General features: G+C 38.2%; 1 pseudogene; it reads left to right on the top strand.

Moving 5' to 3' along the window:
• LOC126087539 (cytochrome P450 3A8-like) overlaps positions 1-21,384 on the top strand; it is a 57,683-nt pseudogene that overhangs the window by 27,562 nt on the left and 8,737 nt on the right.

Raw genomic sequence — 21,384 nt, 5'->3', positions numbered from 1 at the left:
GGGTAATTTCTTTTTTTTTTTTTTTTTCCAGGAAAGCAAATAAATATTTGCTATTCTGGAAACCAGTCACAAAAGGCCACATATGACATGATTTCACTTAGCAAATATTCCTAATTTTTGAAGTATTAACCACTATTTTTTTAAAAATTGCGATTAACCAGACATCTCTTATTCAAGTTGCTTATGCTATAGAAATATGTAAAGACAGAACTGGTCTGAGCCAAAGCCATCTGGCTATGCCAACATTTCATTTCTACTTTTTACAGGCTTGGAGGATGTACTAGGCCTTGTTCCTTTCTATTCCTGTGGGGGGAAAATTCCCTTCATTGCAGACATTTACATTTAAAAGAGAATTGGCCAGTAAAGGTTGGAAACCACACTGGTGGCTGGTGTCTGCTTTCACAGGCAGCATTTGGGAAAAATACTAATTGAACATCTAGCCTAGCGTCTGCTACCTAGTAGACTGTCTTCAATCATTTATTGAGTAAATGATGCCTGTACAACTAATTATCTACAACTGAAGTCCTCTGGACATTATGTAGGGCAAATGTCTTTTGCTTTGAATTCTAGAGTATAGGTTGAATGGGATTTATGAAATCTGCGTTTTACTTGTTCAAGGGAGAAGAGTGAAAGAGAATACAAACATTCCTGTCTTCAACCTTCACCAATGCAGAACTCAAGTTGCTTAGAAAATAAGAGGACTGCAAATTAGGATCTCAGGGAACCAATCTGGGGAGAGGTAGAAAGTGAGATCACTTTACACAGGGGAGTTATCTGAGTTTAAACTTCCTTAAGATGGCTTTTTATCTTTATGTAATAGGAGAGATATTATGAGATTCATGACGAAATATCACTTATTGGTCCTTGCCTGAAAGCCAGGTCTTCCTATGTCTTGAGTCTCCATATTTACCAATGGGTGGTTTGTGTTGTGTATTTAGATGTTCCTCATCTTTGGTCAGTGTGGAGGCGTGGTGGTGAAGTATCTGAGAGACAAAGCACAGGAAGGCAAGCCTGTTGCATTGAAAAGGTAAGTAGGAGTGTGGTGACTGGAATTCTGAGCTCTGTCACAAGGCCCTCCGGCAGCCTGCCACAGGGCAGAAATTCCCAAAGTTGAGTTTTTCTAGTGATCAAATAAACACAGGTATGTGGTGTTAAAATTTCAATGAGCTACCCAAGAAAGATGGTTCACACTGGATGGTAGGGCAGCCAGAAGAGAAAGGGTCTTCTCCACTGTGTACACGGGCCTGGATTGATCTGCTTAATTGTCAACTTGTATTTTCTAGAAGAGAGAGAGAGAGAAAAAAAAAAAAAAGAACCGTTTAGAAAGAAGAAACATGGTTGACAGTACAGAGGTGTTGAGTGTAAGGAGTTTGGAATGGTGGGAGTGGAAATGCATTTGTTCCTTATTGGCTGACATTGGTTGAAGCAAGAAATTTAAAAAGTACTACTTGGAACAACTAAAACAAGTTCATGCTTTTGCTGAGACTATCAGCAAAATGCTATGTATTATTTTATTGTGGTCGTAGACATTATGGGGAGGTAATATGTAGATGCATTGCCACCTTTGTGAATCTTCTAGGAAGAATTCTTCATATCCTTTGTACTGCTCCAGCACTGCTCTTAACCCATCCGTCATCTTGCACACTCAACACTCACTGCAACAGTTTATCTGTGGGTGTGTCATTCTATGGCCGAGTTCCTAGAGGTCAGAGGTGGTTTTAAGGCACCTTCGTGTCCCCATCACCCCTACCAAAAGGACAGCTTCTTAGTCATTGTCACCTGATAAATTCCTCATGAGTGAGTGTGACACATAGACCCTCAGCAGATGATTTTGAAAGTGTGTGGCTCTTTCCCTTGGCATATGAATTAACATGCACTTCTTGCTAAATATGTAGCAGAGGGATAGTGAAGAGGTGCTGATTTTGTTTTCCTTTCTCTACTTAGCATCTTCAGGACTTACAGCATGGATGTGATCACAAACATGTCATTTGGAGTGAACATTGATTCCCTCAACAACAAACAAGCAAAAACATTGTGCAAAAATGTTTTGTGCAAAACATTGGGAAGCTCATAAAATTTGATATCTTGGACTCATTACTTTTCTTAATAAGTATATGGGCTGCTATTTTTTCTTTAATTGAGCTATAATTCACATATCATACAATGCACCCTTTTAAAGTGTGCAGTTGAGTGGTTTTTAGTATTTTCAGCTGTGTACAACTGTCACCATAGTCACATTTAGAGTGTCCTCAACTCAAGGAGAAACCCCGTACCCTTTAGCTATCACCGCCCTAGTTCCCAATTCCTCTCATTCCTACACCTCTAAGCAAACACTAATCTATCTGTCTAGGTTTCCCTACTCTGGACATTTATATAGATGGAGTCATACAATTTGTGGCCTTTTGTGCCTGATTTCTTTCACTTAGCATAATGTTTACAAGGTTCATCCATGATGTAACATGTATGGATAGTTCATTCCCTTATATAGCCAAATAATTTTCCATTGTATAGACATACTACATTTTGTTAATCAGTTCTTCAGTTGGTGGACATTTTGTGTGTTTTTCTGCCTTTGACTATTGTAAATATTGCCACTTTAAATATTCATTTATAAGTTTTTGTGTGGATATATGTTTTATTTTCTTTTGAGTGTATATCCAAGAGTGGAATTTCTGGGTCATACAGTAATTCAATATTTAGCTTATTCAGGAACTGCCAGAATGTTTTCCAAGGAGGTTGACCCATTTTACACTGCCATCAGCAGAGTATACAAGTTCCAATTTTCCCACACCCTCCCCAACACTTGTTATTTATTCTTATTCTTCTGTTTTTGGTTATAACTACTCCAGTGAATATTAACTGGTATCTCATGTGGTTTTGACTTGTATTTCAGCAATGAAAAATGATGTTGGACACTTTTTATGTGTTTATTGGCCACTCGTATACCTTTGTTAAAAAATCTATTCATGTCCTTTGACCACTTGCTAAGTGGGTTATTTGTCTTTTTGTTGTTGATTTTTAAGACTTTTTTTTTTACATAGTCTTGGTAGAAGTCCTTATCAGAGACATGAGTTGCAAATTTTCTGATGCCATTTGTACGTTATCATTTTGTTCTCTTGGTAGTATCTTTTGAAGCACAAAAGTAGTTTTTAATTTTGATGAAGCCCAATTTATCTATTTTTTCTTTTGTCACTTGATATTTTGTGTGCAATATGTGATTCCATTGCCAAAGCAGAGGTAAAAAAAAAAAATCATCTCTAGTTTCTTCTAAGAATTCAAACCCTTATATTTACTTCTTTGATCCATTTTGAGGTTTTTTTTTTTTTTAATATGGTGTGAGGTATGGGTCCAATTTCATTCTTTTGCACATGGTTATCCTGTTGCCCCTGCACCATTTAATGAAAGAGTCTTTTCTCCCTACTGAATGATCTTGGCACACTTGCCAGCCACCATAGGCACATGAATTTATGTCTGGACTTCCTGTTATATTCCTTTGATCTCTGTGTATCTTTATTCCTACACCACATTGCTTTGAATATTTTAGCTAAGAAAGTTGTTGTTTTTAGGTGCTGTCGAGTCGGTTCTAACTCATAGCGACCCTATGCACAATGGAACGAAACACTGCCCGGTCCTGTGCCATCCTTACAATCGTTGTTATGCTTGAGCCCATTGTTGCAGCCACTGTGTCAATCCACCTTGTTGAGGGTCTTCCTCCTTTCCGCTGACCCTGTATTCTGTCAAGCATGATATCCTTCTCCAGAGACTGATCCCTCCTGACGACATATCCAAACTATGTAAGACGCAGTCTCACTATCCTTGCTTCTAAAGAGCATTCTGGTTATACTTCTTCCAAGACAGATTTGTTCGTTCTTCTAGTAGTCCATGGTATATTCAATATTCTTCACCAACGCCACAATTCAAAGGCATAAATTCTTCTTCGGTCTTCCTTATTCATTGTTCAGCTTTCACATGCATATGCTGCGATTGAAAATACTATGGCTTGGGTCAGGCGCACCTTGGTCTTCAAGGTGACATCTTTGCTCTTCGACACTTTAAAGAGGTCCTTTGCAGCAGATTTACACAACGCAATGCATGTTTTGATTTCTTGACTGCTGCTTCCATGGCTGTTGATTGTGGATCCAAGTAAAATGAAATCCTTGACATCTTCAATCTTTTCTCCATTTATCATGATGTTGCTGATTGGTCCATTTATGAAGATTTTTGCTTTCTTTATGTTGAGGTGCAATCCATACTGAAGGCTGTGGTCTTTGATCTTCATTAGTAAGTGCTTCAAGTCCTCTTCACTTTCAGCAAGCAAGGTTGTGTCATCTGCATAATGCAGGTTGTTAATGACTCTTCCTCCAATCCCAATGCCCCGTTCTTCCTCATATAGTCCAGCTTCGCATATTATCTGCTCAGCATACAGACTGAATAGGTATGGTGAAAGAATACCACCCTGGCACACAACTTTCCTCACTTTAAACCAATCAGTAGCGCCTTGTTCTGTCCAAACAACTGCCTCTTGATCTATGTAAAGGTTCCTCATGAGCACAATTAAGTGTTCTGGAATTCCCATTCTTCGCAATGTTATCCATAATTTGTATGATCCACACAGCCGAATGTCTTTGCATAGTCAATAAAACACAGGTAAACATCCTTCTGGTATTCTCTGCTTTCAGCCAGGATCCATCCAACACCAGCAATGATATCCCTGGTTCCATGTCCTCTTCTGAAACTGGCCTGAATTTCTGGCAGTTCCCTGTTGATATACTGCTACAGCCGTTTTTGAATGATCTTCAGCAAAATTTTGCTTGCGTGTGATATTAATGATATTGTTCTATAATTTCCACATTCAGTTGGATCACCTTTCTTGGGAATAGGCATAAATATGGATCTCTTCCAGTCAGTTGGCCATGAAGCTGTCTTCCATATTTCTTGGCATAGACGAGTGAGCACCTCCAGCGCTGCATCTGTTTGTTGAAACATCTCAATTGATATTCCATCAATTCCAGGATCCTTGTTTTTTGCCAATGCCTTCAGAGCAACTTGGGCTTCTTCCTTCAGTACCATCAGTTCCTGATCATATGCTACCTCTTGAAATGGTTGAACACTAATTCTTTTTTGTATAATGACTCTGTGTATTCCTTCCATCTTCTTTTGATGCTTCTTGTGTCATTTAATATTTTTCCCGTATAGAACCCTTTACGATTGCAACTCGAGGCTTGAATTTTTTCTTCAGTTCTTTCAGCTTGAAAAACACTGAGCGTGTTCTTCCCTTTTGGTTTTCCATTTCCAGCTCTTTGCACATGTCATTATAATACTTTACTTTGTCTTCTCGAGCCGCCCTTTGAAGTCTTCTGTTCAGTTCTTTTATTTCATCAATTCTTCCCTTTGCTTTAGCTGCTTGACATTCAAGAGCAAGTTTCAGAGACTCCTCCAACACCCATCTTGGTCTTTTCTTTCTTTCCTGTCTTTTCAGTGACCTCTTGCTTTCTTCTTGTATGATGTCCTTGCACAACTCGTCTGGTCTTCGGTCACCAGTGTTCAATGCATCAAATCTATTCTTTAGCTGGTCTCTAAATTCAGGTGGGATATACTCAAATTCATATTTTGGTTCTTGTGGGTTTGCTCTGGTTTTCTTCAGTTTCAGCTTGAACTTGCATACGAGCAATTGATGGTCTGTTCTATAGTCGGCCTCTGGCCTTGTTCTGACTGATGATATTGAGCTTTTCCATTGTCTTTTTCCACAGATGTAGTCAATTTGATTTCTGTGTGTTCCATCTGGTGAGGTCCATGTGTATAGTCACTGTTTATGTTGGTGAAAGAAGGTATTTGCAATGAAGAAGTCGTTGGTCTTGGAAAATTCTATCATTCGATCTCCAGCATTATTTCTAACACCAAGGCTGTATTTTCCAACTATTAATCCTTCTTCTTTGTTTCCGACTTTCGCCTTCCAATCATCAGCAATTATCAATGCATCTTGATTGCATCTTCGATCAATTTTAGTCTGCAGCAGCTGATAAAAATCTTCTATTTCTTCATCTTTGGCCCTAGTGGTTGGTACATAAATAGTCGTATTAACTGGTCTTCCTTGTAGGGGTATGAATATTATCCTATTACTGACAGTGTTATTCTTCAGGATAGATCTTGAAATATTCTTTTTGATGATGAATGCAACACCATTCCTCTTCAAGTTGTCATTTCCAGCGTAGTAGAGTATATGATTGTCTGATTCAAAATGGCCAATACCAGTCCATTTCAGCTCACTTGTGCCTAGGATACCTATGTTTATGCATTCTACTTCATTTTTGATTATTTCTAATTTTCCTAGTTTCATACTTCGTACATTCCAGGTTCCGATTATTAATGGATGTTTGCAGCTGTTTCTTCTCATTTTGAGTCATGCCACATCAGTGAATGACGGTCCCGAAAGCTTTACTCCATCCACATCATTAAGGTTGACTCTACTTTGAGGAGGCAGCTCTTTCCCAGTCATGTTTTGAGTGTTTTCCAACCTGGGGGGCTCATTTTCCAGCACTATATCAGACAATGTTCTGCTGCTATTCATAAGGTTTTCACTGGCTAATATTTTTCAAAAGTAAACTGCCAGGTCCTTCTTTCTCGTCTGTCTTAGTCTGGAAGCTCAGCTGAAACCTGTCCTCCATGGGTGACTCTGCTGGTGTCTGAATACCGGTGGCATAGCTTCCAGCATCACAGCAACACACAAGCCCCCACAGTACGGCAAACTCACAGACACGTGGGAAAGTTAGATATAGTAAATTTGTAACAAGTTTTAAAATAAGGAACTGTGAGTTCTTGATTTTTGTTTCTTTTCAAGATTGTTTCAACTATTTTGGGTCCCTTCCAATTCCATATGAATTTTAAATTAGCTTGGCAATTCCTACAAAAAAACCCAGCTAGGATTCTGATAGAATATGCTTTGTATCTGTAAATCAACTTGGGGAGCATTGTCATCTTAACTATATTAAATCTCTTGATCTACTAACATGGGATATTTTCACTTTTTTTTTTTTACCTTCAATTTCTTTTAACAGTGTTTTATAGTTTTTTAAAGGCATAAGTTTTCCTGTTTTAAAAAATGTATTATTATTTTATTGTCTTTGATAGTATTGAAAATGGAAATGCTTTTCAAATTTCATTTTCATATTGTTCATCACAGTGTATTGAAATAGAATTGATTTTTAGATTAATCTTATATATTCTAATCTTCCTGAATATTTATTAGTTCTCTTAATTTTTAGTGGATTCCTTAATATTTTTATGTACAAGATCATGCCAACTGAGAACAGAGATAGTTTTGTTTGTTTCTTTCCAGTCTGGCTGTGTTTTATTTCTTGTGTAATTGGTCTGGCTAGAAACCACAATGCAATCAATGCTGAGTTGAAATGGTGGGAGTTTGTATTTTTTCTTTCTTGTCATATGGTTTTATGGTTTTGATATCAGGGTAATTCTGGCCCCATAGAACGACTTAGGAAATACTCCATCCTCTTCTATACATCAACAGGTCCCATCCCACTTGGAGCAAAGGAAAATGAAGAAAACCAAAGACACAAGGAAAATATCAGCCTAGAGTCCTGAAGAACCACGTGAACCAGAGACTCCACCAGCCTGAGACCAGAAGAAATAGATGGTGCTGGCTACTACCAATGACTGCCCTGACAGGGAACACAACAGAGAATCCTGGACAGAGCAGGAGAAAAATTTATAGCAGAAGTCAAATTCACATAAAAAGACCAGACTTAATGATCTGACAGAGACTGGAAGAACCCCACGAAACTATGGCCCTGAGACACGCTGTTAACCCAGAACTTAAACCATTCCCCAAGCCCACTCTTTAAAGATTAGAAAGGACTATAAAACAAAAAATAATACACTTGAGGAATGTGCTTGTTCAATGAGTTATACGAGACCAAATGGGCAGCTCCTGTCGGAGGCATGATGAAAGGCAGGAAGGGACAGGAACTGGCTGACACAAGGAACCCAGGGGATTGGGGAGTGTGCTGTCACATTGTGGGTATTCCAACTAATGTCACAAAACAATATGTGTGTACATTTTTGTATGAGAAATTAACTTGAGCAGTAAACTTTCACCTAAAGCACGGTAAAACAAACAGACAAAAGAATTGTTATTGATTCTTATTTAAATATGTGGTAGAATTCACCACAGAAGGTATCTGGTCCTGGGCTTCTCTTGGTGAGTTTTTTTTTTTTTTAATTATGGATTCAATGATTTTACTTGTAAATCTGTTCAATTGACTATTTATTAATTGTTCAGGCTTTGGCATACTATGAATTTGTCACTTTACTTTTGTTATCCAATTTAATGGCCTTCAAAAAGTTCATAGTATGCCTTTATAGATCTCTTAATCTTTGTAACGTTGGTAGTAATCTCTCCTCTTTCATATCTGATGCTAATAATTTGAGTCTTCTCTATTTTTTCTGGATCAGTTTTCTAAAGGTTTCCCAAACTTGATGGTCTTTTTAAAGAATCAGGTTTTGATTCCACTGATTTTCTCTATTGTTATCTCTTCTTTATTTCATTAATTTTTTGCCAAAACTGTAGTATGTGCTTTCTTCTATTTTTTAATGTATACTTTGCTGCTCTTCCAGTGTCTGATGGTGGAAGATTAGGTTATAGATTTGAGATATTTCTCATTTTTAATATAGACATTTATAGCTATAATTTCTCCATAGCTTAATTGGTAAAAAATCATTTCAGTTCCAAGCCTCATATTTTACACATTCTCCAATGGAAGGCACCTCAGGTTACCTAGCGGAGTATCACCCATGTTAAATTCCAGCCATCTCATAATCTGAAGAGGGCAGGGGTCTTCTCTGGATGTTAAGGTTGCAAGATGGCTAACCTAGTTTTGCCTTCGTGAGGTTCAGGGAGCAGCACAAGAATTAGTGCAGATAAAGGAAGTAGGTCTGGGTAACCCAGGGTGTAATTGTAGATTGTGTAGAGTTTTGGAATGTGAGGTACTGGAAGGTGCTCACAGAAAGCAGCAGAAGAGCTCTGTAAATGTAAGAGCTTAATCTGTGTGATCATTGGTTATGAAGAAGAAAAGCAAGTTTAAGCAAGGGTATGAATATTAAACTGAAAAATAAAAAGACTGAAGTCAGCGTTTTTTTCCTGAGCAAAAAGGTATGGTAGGAGAAACAGCATTCAACTCTATGACTAGGAAGCTGTGTTCAAAAGCCAAGGAAGCCAATAATTAGGGAGGATAAGGTCCCAGAAGCAGTGGGATATGGTAGCTGGATTTCTCCCAGGGAAACATCTTGCTTTTTAAGATTTGCAAATCGATGTTTATGTTCATTGGTGAATCAGGCAACTCCAGTCTGACTTCATGGATGTAAAGGTGCCATATTCTCAGGAAAGAGGTCAAGCACTGCACTTCGTGTCACTGGAATTTTTCTTTTTGTTTCCAGCACCAAGTGGATTTTCTTCAGCTGATGACTGACTTCCAGAATTCCAAACAAACTTCCTCCAATAAAGGTAACCATGAGAGTGACTGGAAGGGCTGCTGATGGAGTTGCTCAGAGGAAAGGAGTTGTTCTGAAAATGTGCAAGAAGATTTCCAGGCACGTGAGAATTTCTGCCCAATTAAAGAAGGAGACACATTCAGAAATTTTGAATTATAGCCAGAGGTATTATCTAGAAGTAGGCAGACAACTTTGTTTAAAGATTGAAGGATAACCATGAAATAAGCGTTTTGTGCTCAAAAGTCAGCCAGTGTTCTGTGGATCACCCACACCAGAACCCCAGGGATCTTGTTTCAAATGTAGATTTCCAGGCTGCTTCTAGAACCTGAAGTCAGAACTCCTGCTTGGAAATTTACATCAAGCCATCACATCAGGAAGCGCATTGTCCTAATGTTGGGGATGCTAACTGGGAACTCTTGGTTAAGGTTGTGTTCAATAGCTTAATCTAGTGCAAAGTTGTATTTGTCGTTAATAATTCATTTGTCAGGGGAGACTTTAAGACTATGTAATTATCTTGTTTCTCTTCAAATTTTCAAGTACTTTTTTTTGTTATCCACTGATTATTGAATGAAGCAATTATTTGTATGATGGTTGCAAAAGAGTGGTTTTTCTATTTCTACCCTTTCCTCCACATTTATGAGTTGGTATTCTAAAAAGAAATAAAATAAAATAATTTTTTTTTTTATTCTACTGTACTGGAAATCTTTACATTATCTCCCATTTATTTATTTACATCTGTATGGGCTCATAACTATTACTTTACTCTGACACTGTCATGATTTATTTTGATGCTCAAACTGTCTCAGGTTTGTTCAGTGGAGCTCTTTCAAAGTGACTGCTGTGTGTCATTTTCATATGACATTCATTTTCTGAGTACTTCCTTGCTTTCTGGATAAGTTATTTCGGGTTTCTCTTCTCTTTTACCTGTTCAACCCTGAAATCAGTCATTTCTTCATATAGCCCTAGTTTTGTTTAGTAGAAAATGGTATTTAGATACCAAAACCTGGGAGTTATGTGTGCTCATTGCTACTGGGGTTTCTTTCCCCTTAGATCCTCTTATGGACAAAATTAAGAAAGTGAATATATTGACACAAAACTGAGAAACAAATATATATACCCATTTCCAGTGTTATAAAGTGGATCTCTATAAAAAGAAAAAGAAAAAAGCCCTGTTTTGTAGCCCATTTCCATGACACAAAGAGTTCCATCAGGTTCAATTACAAATAGCCAATTGTTTAACAATCAGTTCACAAAATTCCTGAATATTTAGCAAGTGGGTCTACAGAACAAGGATGAGCTGAGTTAAGCACATCACTGTAAATAAAACTACATCTTTTTTTTTTTTTATGTCTACATCTGAATCTATCTATCTATCATTTATCTATCATCTATGTCTTAGGCTGGGTTCTCTAGAGAAGCAAAACCAGTGTGGTGTATACACTACATATATACATATATATATATAAGGAAATGGCTCATACTGTCGTGGAGACTGGCAAGTCCCAAAGATGGTGCATCAGGTATTAGCTGGAGGCTTCTCCTCACTCACGTATATTCAGAGGCTGATGAATCCAGAATTGACAGATCATGTGTCATGCTGCTGGCTCAAGACTCAAAAACCAAAAGTCAGATGATGACAACTGGAAACAGAGTCCACAGCAAGAAAGCAAGCTTTGCCAGAACAACCATACATATATTGGGTGGAGGTTACACTCCTGGTGAAATTCCCCTTATAAATGATTAGCAAATCACTGCATATCACATCTATGAGGTGATTACATTATGTCACAACATGGGGGATAATTACATCAGTTCACAAAATGGAAGATAATTACATAATACTGAGAACATGGCCTAGCCAAATTGACAAATAACAGTAACTATCACAACCTATATCTAGCTGTTGCCTATATAGATCATCTATCTATATGGTATCTCTTTACTTCTCTATATCTGTTTCTATTTCTATCTATCTATTTTTTTTATCTACATGGTCCAAAAGAACTTTCAATAATGAACTGATTTTTTTACTTTATTTATTTTAATTAATTAAAATTTAAGTTCAATGATGAAGGAACTATTCTCTATCTGTATTGTTGAGCGTGTCTTGTGAGTACTTGAAATGTGGCTAGTGCCACTGAAGAACTGTACTTTTAACTTTATTTATTGTGCTTTATGCGAAAGTTTACAAATCAAGCCAGTCTCTCATACAAAAACTTATACACACCTTGCTATGTACTTCTAGCTGCTCTTCCTCTAATGAGACAGCACACTCCTCTCCACTCAGTATTCCCTGTGTCCATTCAACCAGCTCCTGTCCCCCTCTGCCTTCTCTTCTCGCCTCCAGACAGGAGCTGTCTACATAGTCTCATGTGTCTACTAGCACCAAGAAGCTCATTCCTCAACCGTATCATATTCTTTTATACTCCAGTCCAATCCCTGTCTGAAGAGTTGGCTTCAGGAATGGTTACAGCCTTGGGTTAACAGAGGGTCCAGGGACCATGATTCCCAGGGTCCCTCTAGTCTCAGTCAGACCATTAAGTCTGGTCTTTTTAGGAGAATTTGAGGTCTCCATCCCACTGTTACCCTGCTCCATCAGGGATTCTCTGTTGTGTTTCCTGTCAGGGTAGTCATTGGTGGTGGCCGGGCACCATCCAGTTCTTCTGGTCTCAGGCTGATGGAGTCTGGTTTATGTGGCACTTTCTGTCTCTTGGGTTCATATTTTCCTTGTATCTTTGGTGTTCTTCATTCTCCTTAGCCCCAGGTGGGTTGAGACCATTTGGTGCATCTTAGATAGCTGCTTGCCAGCTTTAAGGCCCCAGATGCCACTCCTCAAAGTGGGATGCAGAATGTTTTCTTAATACACTTTGTTATGCCAATTGACCCAGATGTCCCCTGAAACCATGGTCCCCAGACTCCTGTCCCTACTACTCTGGCCTTTGAAGCATTTGGTTGTATCCAGGAAACTTCTTTGCTTTTGTTTTAGTCCAGTTTTGTTGAATTTCCCTGTATTGTGCGTTGTCTTTCCCTTCACCTAAAATGGTTCTACTGTCTAATTAGTGAATACCCCCTCTCTCCCTCCCCACCCTTGTAATCATCAAAGAATGTTTTCTTCTGTGTTTAAAATTTTTCTTGAGTTCTTTTAATAGTAGTCTCATATAATATTTGTCCTTTTGCAGCTAATTTCACTCAGCATAATGCTTTCCAGATTCCTCCATGTTATGAGATGTTTCATGGGTTCATTGCTGTTCTTAATCATTGCATAGTATTCCATTATGTGAATATACCATAATTTATTCATCCATTCATCCGTTGATGAGCACCTTGGTTGCTTCCATCTTTTTGCTATTGTAAACAGTGCTGCAAGGAACATGGCTGTGCATATATCCTTTGTGAAGGCTCTTATTTCTCTAGGATATATTCCAAGGAGTGGGATCGCTGGATCATATGGTAATTTTATTTCTAGCTTTATAAGGAAGCACCAAACTGATTGCCAAATTGGTCATACCACTTTACATTCCCACCAGCAGAGTGTAAGTGTTCCAGTCTCTCTACAACCTCTCCAACATTTATTATTTTGTGTTTTTTTGATTAATGCCAGCCTTGTTGGGATGAGATGGTACTTCATTGTAGTTTTGATTTGCATTTCTCTAATGGCTAATGATCGTGAGCATTTCCTCATGTATCTGTTACCCACTGGAATGTCTTCTTTGGTGAAGTACCTCTTCGTATCCTTTGCCCATTTTTTAACTGGGTTACTTGTCTTTTTGTTGTTGAGTTTTTGTAGTATCGTGTAGATTTTAGAGATCAGACGCTGATTGGATTTGTTGTAGCCAAAAACTTTTTCCCAGTCTGTAGGTAATCTTTTTACTCTTTTGATGAAGTCCTTGGATAAGCTTAAGTATTTGATTTTTAGAAGCTCCCAGTTATATAGTTTCTCTTCCGGTGTTTGTGCATTGTTAGTAATGTTTTGTATACTGTTTATGCCATGTATTAGGGCTCCTAGCATTGTCCCTATTTTTTCTTCTATGGTCTTTATCATTTATGATTTCATATTTATGTCTTTGATTCATTTTGAGTTAGCTTTTGTGCATGGTGTGAGGTCTGGTTCTCGTTTCATTTTTTGGGAGATAGATATCCAGTTATACCAGCACCTTTTGTTAAAGAGACTGTCTTTCCCCCATTGACATACTTTTGGATTTTGTCAAATATCAGCTGCTCATGTGTGGATGGATATATGTTTGGATTCTCAATTCTGTTTCATTGGTCTATGTATCTCTTGTTGTACCAGTACCAGTCTGTTTTGACTACTGTGTGGTATAATATGTTCTAAAATTAGGTAGTGTGAGGCCTCCCACTTTGTTCTTCTTTTCCAGTAATGCTTTATTTGTCTGGGGCCCCTTTCCTTTCCATATGAAGTTGGTGATTTGTTTCTCTATCTCATTAAAAAATGTCATTGGTATTTGGATCAAGATCGCATTGTATCTATAGATGGCTTTAGGTAGAATCGACATTTTCACAATGTTGAGTCTTCCTATCCACGAGCAAAGTATGTTTTTCCACTTATGTAGGTCTTATTTGGTTTCTGGCAGTAATGTCTTGTAGTTCGCTTTGTACAGGTCTCTTACCTATCTGGTTAGATTTATTCCTAAATATTTTAACTTCTTGGGGGCCATTGTAAATGGTATTCATTTGGTGATTTCCTCTTCAACGTTCTCTTTGTTGGTGTAGAGGAATCCAACTAATTTTTTAAAAATAATTTTTATTGTGCTGTAAGTGAAAGTTTACAAATCAAGTCAGTCTCTCACACAAAAACCCATATACACCTTGCTACACACTCCCAATTACTCTCCCCCTAATGAGACAGCCCACTCTCTCCCTCCACTCTCTCTTTTCGTGTCCTTTTCGCCAGCTTCTAACCCCCTCCACCCTCTCTTCTCCCCTCCAGGCAGGAGATGACAACATAGCCTCAAGTGTCCACCTGATCCAAGAAGCTCACTCCTCACCAGCATCCCTCTCCAACCCATTGTCTAGTCCAATCCATGTCTGAAGAGTTGGCTTCGGGAATGTTTCCTGTCCTGGGCCAACAGAAGGTCTGGGGGCCATGACCACCGGGGTCCTTCTAGTCTCAGTCAGACCATTAAGTCTGGTCTTATGAGAATTTGGGGTCTGCATCCCACTGTTCTCCTGCTCCCTCAGGGGTTCTCTGTTGTGATCCCTTTCAGGGCAGTCATCGGTTGTAGCCGGGCACCATCTAGTTCTTCTGGCCTCAGAATGATGTAGTCACTGGTTCGTGTGGCCCTTTCTGCCTCTTGGGCTCGTAATCACCTTGTGTCCTTGGTGCTCTTTATTCTTCTTTGGTCCAGGTGGGTTGAGACCAAATGATGCATCTTAGATGGCTGCTTGCTAGTGTTTAAGACCCCAGACGCCACTCTTCAAAGTGGGATGCAGAATGTTTTCTTAATAGATTTTATTATGCCAGTTGGCTTAGATGCCCCCTGAAACCATGGTCGCCAGACCCCTGCCCCTGCTACGCTGGCCTTTGAAGCATTCAGTTTATTCAGGAAACTTCTTTGCTTTTGGTTTAGTCCAATTGTGCTGACCTCCCCTGTATTGTGTGCTGTCTTTCCCTTCACCTAAAGTAGTTCTTATCTACTATCTAATTAGTGAGTACCCCTCTCCCACCCTCCCTCCCTCCCCCCTCTCGTAACCACAAAAGAATGTTTTCTTCTCAGTTTAAACTATTTCTCAAGTTCTTATAATAGTGGTCTTATACAATATTTGTCCTTTTGCAACTAATTTCACTCAGCATAATGCCTTCAAGTTTCCTCCATGTTATGAAATGTTTCACAGATTCTTCACTGTTCTTTATCAATGCGTAGTATTCCATTGTGTGAATATACCATAATTTATTTATCCATTCATCCGTTGATGGGAAGCTTGGTTGCTTCCATGTTTTTGCTATTGTAAACAGTGCAGCAATAAACATGGGTGTGCATATATCTGTTCGCGTAAAGGCTCTTATTTCTCTAGGATATATTCCAAGGGGTGGGATTTCTGGATCGTATTGTAGTTCTTATTGTAGTTCTATTTCTAACTTTTTAAGGAAGCGCCAAATCGATTTCCAAAGTGGTTGTACCATTTGACATTCCCACCAGCAGTGTAGAATTGTTCCAATCTCCCCACAGCCTCTCGAACATTTATTATTTTGTGTTTTTTGGATTAATGCCATCCTTGTTGGAGTGAGATGAAATCTCACTGTAGTTTTGATCTGCATTTCTCTAATGGCTAATGATCGTGAACATTTCCTGATATATCTATTCGCTACCTGAATGTCTTCTTTAGTGAAATGTCTATTCATATCTTTTGCCCATTTTTTAATTGGGTTATTTGTCTTTTTGCAGTTGAGTTTTTGCCGTATCATGTAGATTTTAGAGATCAGGTGCTTATCAGAAATGTCATAGCTAAAAACTTTTTCCCAGTCTGTTGGTGGTCTTTTTACTCTTTTGGTGAAGTCTTTAGATGAGCATAAGCGTTTGATTTTTAGAAGCTCCCAGTTATCTAGTTTTTCTTCTACATTATAATGTTTTCTATACTGTTTATACCATGTATTAGGGCTCCTAACATTGTCCCTATTTTTTCTTCCATGACTTTATCATTTTAGATTTTATATTTAGGCCTTTGATCCATTTTGAGTTAGTTTTTGCGCATGCAGTGAGGTATGGGTCTTGTTTCCTTTTTTTGCTGATGGATGTCCAGTTATGCTAGCACCATTTGTTAAAAAGACTGTCTTTTCCCCTTTTAACTGTTTTGGGGCCTTTGTCAAATATCCACTGCTCATATGGGGATGGATTTATGTCTGGATTCTCAATTCTGTTCCATTGGTCCATGTATCTGTTGTTGTACCGGTACCAGTACCAGGCTGTTTTGACTACTGTGGCGGTATAATGGGTTCTAAAATCAGGTAAAGTAAGGCCTCCCACTTTGTTCTTCTTTTTCAGGAATGCCTTGTTTATCTGGGGCCTCTTTCCCTTCCATATGAAATTGGTGATTTGTTTCTCCATTTCATTAAAGAATGTCCTTGGGATCTGGATCGGAATTGCATTAAATGTATAGATCACTTTTGGTAGAATAGACATTTTTATAATGTTAAATCTTCCCATCCATGAACAAGGTATGTTCTTCCACTTATGTAAGTCTCTTTTGGTTTCTTGCAGAAGTGTACTGTAGTTTTCTTTGTATAAGTCTTTTACATTTCTGGTAGGATTTATTCCTAAGTATTTTATCTTCTTGGGGGCTACTGTAAATGGCATTGATTTGGTGATCTCCTCTTTGATGCTCTTTTTGTTGGTGTAGAGGAATCCAACTGATTTTTGTATGTTTATCTTGTATCCCGATGCTCTGCTGAACTCTTCTATTACTTTCAGTAGTTTTCTGGAGGATTCCTTAGGGTTTTCTGTGTATAAGATCATGTCATCTGCAAATAGAGATACTTTGACTTCTTCCTTGCCAGTCCGGATGCCCTTTATTTCTTTATCTAGCCTAATTGCTCTGGCTAGGACTTCCGGCACAATGTTGAAAAAGAGTGGTGATAAAGGGCATCATTGTCTGGTTCCCAATCTCAGTGGGAATGTTTTCAGGCTCTCTCCATTTAGTGTAATGTTGGCCATTGGCTTTGTATAAATGCCCTTTATTATGTTGAGGAATTTTCCTTCTATTCCTATTTTGCTGAGAGTTTTTATCATGAATGGGTGTTGAACTTTGTCTAATGCCTTTTCTGCATCAATTCATAAAATCATGTGATTCTTGTCTTTTGTTTTATTTATGTGGTGGATTACATTAATTGTTTTTCTAATGTTGAACCATCCCTGCATACCTAGTATGAATCCCACTTAGTCATGGTGGATTATTTTTTTGATATGTTGTTCAATTCTATTGGCTAGAATTTTGTTGAGGATTTTTGCATCTACCTTCATGAGGGATATAGGTCTATAATTTTCTTGTCTTGTAGTGTCCTTACCTGGTTTTGGTATCAGGGATATGGTGGCTTCATAAAATGAGTTTGGTTGTATTCCATCCTTTTCTATGCTCTGAAATACCTTTAGTAGTAGTGGTGTTAACTCTTCTCTGAAAGTTTGGTAGAACTCTGCAGTGAAGCCGTCCAGACCAGGGCTTTTTTTTGTTGGGAGTTTTTTGATTACCTTATCAATCTCTTCTTTTTTTATGGGTCTATTTAGTTGTTCTCCCTCTGTTTGTGTTAGTTTAGGTAGGTAGTGTGTTTCTAGGAATTCATCCATTACTTCTAGGTTTTCGAATTTGTTTGAGTATAGTTTTTCATAGTAATCTGATATGATTCTTTTAATTTCAGTTGGGTCTGTTGTAATATCGCCCATCTCATTTCTTATTCGGGTTATTTGCTTCCTCTCCTAGTTTTTCTTTTGTCAGTTTGTCCAATGGTTTATCAATTTTGTTGATTTTTTCAAAAAACCAGCTTTTGGCTTTGTTAATTCTTTCAACTGTTTTCTGTTCTCTAATTCATTTAGTTCAGCTCTAATTTTTATTATTTGTTTTCTTCTGGTGCCTGTTGTGTTTCTTTTGTTGCTTTCTTTCTATTTGTTCAAGTCGTAGTGATAGTTCTTTGATTTTGGCCCTTTCTTCTTTTTGGATGTGTGCATTTATTGATAAAATTGGCCTCTGAGCACCGCTTTTGCTGTGTCCCAAAGCTTCTGATCGGAAGTGTTTTTGTTCTTATTGGCTTCTATGAATTTCTTTATTCCATCCTTAATGTCTTCTATAATCAAGTCTTTTTTGAGCAAGGTATTGTCCAGTTTCCAGCTGTTTGATTTCTTTCCCCTGCTTTTCCTGTTATTGATTTCCACTTTTATAGCTTTATGGTCAGAGAAGATGCTTTGTAATATTTCAATGTTTTGGATTCTGCTAAGGCTTGCTTTATGACCTAATATGTGGTCTATTCTAGAGAATGTTCCATGTGCACTAGAAAAGAAAGTACACTTGGCTGCTGTTGGGTGGAGTGTTCTGTAAATGTCTACGAGGTCAAGCTGGTTGATTGTGGCATTTAGATCTTCCTTGTCTTTACTGAGCTTCTTTCTGGATGTCCTGTCCTTCACCAAAAGTGGTGTGTTGAAGTCTGTTACTATTATTGTGGAGCTATCTATCTCATTTTTAAATGCTGATAGAGTTTGTTTTATGTATCTTGCAGCCTTGTCATGGGTGCATAAATATTTAATATGGTTATATCTTCTTGGTGTATTGTCCATTTAATCATTACATAGTGTCCTTCCTTATCCTTTCTGACGGATTTAACTTTAAAGTCTATTTCGTCAGAAATTAATATTGCCACTCCTGCTCTTTTTCGATTGTTGTTTGCTTGATATATTTCTTTCCATCCTTTGAGTTTTAGTTTGTTTGTGTCTCTAAATCTAAGGCATGTCCCTTGCAGGCAGCATATAGATGGATCTTGTTTTTTAATGCATTCTGCCACTCTCTGTCTCTTTATTGGTGCATTTAGTCCATTTACATTCAGGGTAACTATGTATAGGTATGAATTTAGTGCTATCGTTTTGATGTCTTCTTTTGTGTGTTGACAGCTTCTTTTTCCCACTTGATTTTATGTGCTGAGTAGATTATCTTTATATATTGTCCTTTCCTCATATTTGTTGTTGTTGGCTTTGTTTCTGCTGAGTCTGTGTTTTTCCCTTGTATTTTATTTTGATGAGTAGGATAGTTTGTCTCCTTTGTGGTTACCTTATTATTTACCCCTATTTTTCTAAATTTATAACTAACTTTTATTTCTTTGTATTGCTGTATCTTCCTCTCCATATGGAAGGTGTATGATTACATTTCTTAGTCAGTCCCTCTTTATTATTTTAATGTTGTCTTCTTATATATAATAACTTCACTGTTACCCTGTGTTAGGCCTTTTTTTTATTTCCCTGTCTGGGTTGACTTCTGGTTGCTCTGCCCAGTGTTCTTGTCTTGGGTCGATACCTGATATTATTGATTTTCTAACCAAAGAACTCCCTTTCATATTTCTTGTAGTTTTGGTTTGGTTTTTATGAATTTCCTAAACTCGTGTTTATCTGGAAATGTCTTAATTTCACCTTCATATTTAAGAGACAGTTTTGATGGATATATGATTCTTGGTTGGCAATTTTTTTCCTTCAATTTTTTAAATATGTCATCCCATTGCCTTCTTGCCTGCATGGTTTCTGCCGAGTAGTCTGAGCTTATTCTTATTGGCTCTCCTTTGTAGGTGACTTTTCATTTATCCCTCACTGCTCTTATAATTCTCTGTTCATCTTTGGTTTGGGCAGCTTGATTATAATATGTCTTGGTGACTTTCTTTTAAGATCTGCTTTATGTGGAGTTTGATGAGCATCTTGGATAGATATCTTCTCATCTTTCACAATATCAGGGAAGTTTTCTGCCATCAAACCTTCAACGATTTTCTCTGTATTTTCTGTTATCCCTCTCTGTTCTGGTACTCCAATCACTCGTAGGTTATTTCTCTTGATAGAGCCCCACATGATTTTTAAGGTTTCTTCATTTTTTAAAAATTCTTTTATCTGATTTTTCTTCAAATATATTAGTGCCAAGTGATTTCTCTTCGAGTTCAGAAATTCTAGCTTCTACTTGCTCAATTCTGCTACTCTGACTTTCTATAATGAGTTATCTAATTCTGTAATTTTATTGTTAATCTTCTGAATTTCTGATTTCTGTCTGTCTATGGATTTTTCTAGCTTATTAAACTTTTCATTATGTCCCTGAATAATCTTTCTGATTTCTTTAGTTGCTTTATCTATGTCTTCCCCGGCTTGTTCTACATATTGCCTTATTTTCTTCCTGATGTCTTGAAGGGTTCTGTATATTAAATTTTTGTATTCTGCCTCTGGTAATTCCAGGAATGCACTTTCATCTAAAAGATCCCTGGATTCTTTGTTTTGAGAGCCTGTTGAGGTGATCATGGCCTGTTTCTTTATGTGACTTGATATTGACTGTTGTCTCTGAGCCATCTATAAGTTACTGTATTACTTTACGTTTGCTTACTGTGTCATAGCTGCTTGCTTTGTTTCATTTTGGCATACCCCTGTGGGTTGCTTGAGTGAGCTAGCTTGATTATTTTCGCCTTTGGAGCTCTGATGTCCTGTCCACAGCTGGCTAGAGCTGTTATCAGGTATATCAGTCTAGGAGTCCATTCAGTTTTCTTGTATGAATTCAGCTCAGGTTTCCAGGTAGCTGATATCAAGTGTGTGGTACAGGCTCTGTCCTACAGTCTTAGAGGGCCAGGAGTGATTGGAGTATATACCGGTATCTGATTGCAGCAGGGGGTCATGCTCTGAACAAGGCAGGGGGCTGAGAACTGACCCCTATGTGTCTCTGAGGAAAACACGTCTCTGTTCCCTAGAACGTGCTGGTGGATGAGCTCTTCAGAGGTACCATGGGCACCTAAACTTTTTGTTGTAAGGACTGGGAGGTACCAGTTATCCCTGGACCCCTGTCACAGGTGGCTGGGTGACCCAAGTGGAGCCACCAGTCCTTTGGTCCCTGTTGTGTGTAGGTGAGGACCTTGTTTAATAGGCAAAGCAATGCCAAACATCAAACACCCACCTCTCCACTGCACCGCTGAAATGGTTGGAGTTTACCAACAAAGGCCTATTCTCCTGAAATAGGCCCACACAGGTCCATGCAGAAGGGAAAGGTGCTCAAGGTCTATGGACCGTTTATGGCTGGACAGGAGCAGCTTCCGTCCTGAGCTCCCCTGGTTAATGGAGCTAGCAAATTATCTTTTCCCTCCAGTTGCAATTTTTTTCCTTCCCCAAGGCCAGTGGACGGCTCCAGGTGCTCACCAGGATCTATCTC

This window comes from Elephas maximus, chromosome 12, assembly GCF_024166365.1.
Source record: "Elephas maximus indicus isolate mEleMax1 chromosome 12, mEleMax1 primary haplotype, whole genome shotgun sequence".
Lineage (NCBI taxonomy): Eukaryota > Metazoa > Chordata > Mammalia > Proboscidea > Elephantidae > Elephas > Elephas maximus.
The sequence above is the reverse complement of the archived record's forward strand: the minus strand, read 5'-3'. Positions and strand labels throughout refer to the sequence as shown.